This window comes from Arachis hypogaea, chromosome 16 (assembly GCF_003086295.3).
Source record: "Arachis hypogaea cultivar Tifrunner chromosome 16, arahy.Tifrunner.gnm2.J5K5, whole genome shotgun sequence".
NCBI lineage: Eukaryota > Viridiplantae > Streptophyta > Magnoliopsida > Fabales > Fabaceae > Arachis > Arachis hypogaea.
The window spans coordinates 125956541-125958029 of NC_092051.1; positions in this window are offsets into that span (position 1 = coordinate 125956541).

Genomic DNA, 1489 nt, shown 5'->3' on the forward strand with positions numbered 1-1489 from the left:
GGGAACTTTATGTAGATTGCACTTTATAAGGAAAACAAGATTCTTCAATAGTTAATGTTGGTGCGAGCTTGATCATCCAATTATATCCATTTCATTTTGATTAATTGGATCCAACACTAAAATATATTTATGTGTTTTGGATTTGCATCCATAATCAATCTTAGGAATTCTTTCACCTCAATGATTGGATCTGGAGTCAAGGACGATCGGAAGTGTCAGATTCGGGCCATACATTTAGTATTGGGATCCCTACTACCAGTCTCCCCTCCCTTTTTCTTCTCCCCTCAGTACGTTCCACTTATTTCTCATTCAAACTTTACTTTTGGTTGTTCCTGTTCATTTTCTATTGGATTGATAATGTAGTTGTTTACATTTGCTACATGAAATTTATGATTTGTGACAAAATTTCAAACACTGTTAAATCTAGCTATCATTGTTGTTACTGATTGTTATTGAATGAAGATTGAGAGGCCAGATGCCAGATGTGTGAAGCCCCAATAAGCTAAGGCCATCTAAATTCTGAAATTTGAATGCTTTAAGATATTCAAAATCTCTTGAACTCTCTTCTGTTAGTTTTTCATCATGTTGTGTTTGAATGTTCATGATTAATATGAAATTTGAATGTTTTGCTTTAAATTGAAATTTCAAAGTGCATAATCAAATAAATACTATCTTTTTGCCTAAAACAAATCATTTGTTACTGTTAATGTAAGGTCCCACATCGGTTGGGGAGGAAAATGAACCATGCCTTATAAGGGTGTGGATACCTCTCCCTAGTATGACGCGTTTTGACGAGTGAGTGTGGGAGGGCTTCGGCTATCATCCCTATCGTCAAAGGGAAAATTGTGAGGCCTTGTGTGCCAAAGCGGACAATATCGCGCTAGCGGGTGGTCTGGGCTGTTACATTATGGTATCAGAGCCAGAGCCCGGATCGATGTGCCAGTAAGGGCACTGGGCTCCCTTAGGGGGTGGAGTGTAAGGTCCCACATTGGTTGGAGAGGAGAACGAAGCATGCCTTATAAGAGTGTGGATACCTCTCCCTAGTATGACGCGTTTTGACAAGTGAGTGTGGGGGGCTTCGGCTATCATCCCTATCGTCAAAAGTAAAACCGTGAGGCCTTGTGTGCCAAAGCGGATAATATCGTGCTAGCAAGTGGTCTGGAGTGTTACAGATGATATCAGAGCCGGAGCCCAGATCGATGTGCCAGCGAGGGCGTTGGGCTCCCTTAGGGGGGTGGAGTGTAAGGTCCCACATCGGTTGGGGAGGGGAACGAAGCATGCCTTATAAGGGTGTGGATACATCTCCCTAGCATGACGCGTTTTGACGAGTGAGTGTGGGAGGGGGGGAGAGGGGGCTTCAGCTATCATCCCTATCGTCAAAGGCAAAACCGTGAGACCTTGTGTGCCAAAGCGGACAATATCGTGCTAGCGGGTGGTCTGGGCTGTTACAATTAACACCAAAAGAGAACATAATGATAATTATGTACTA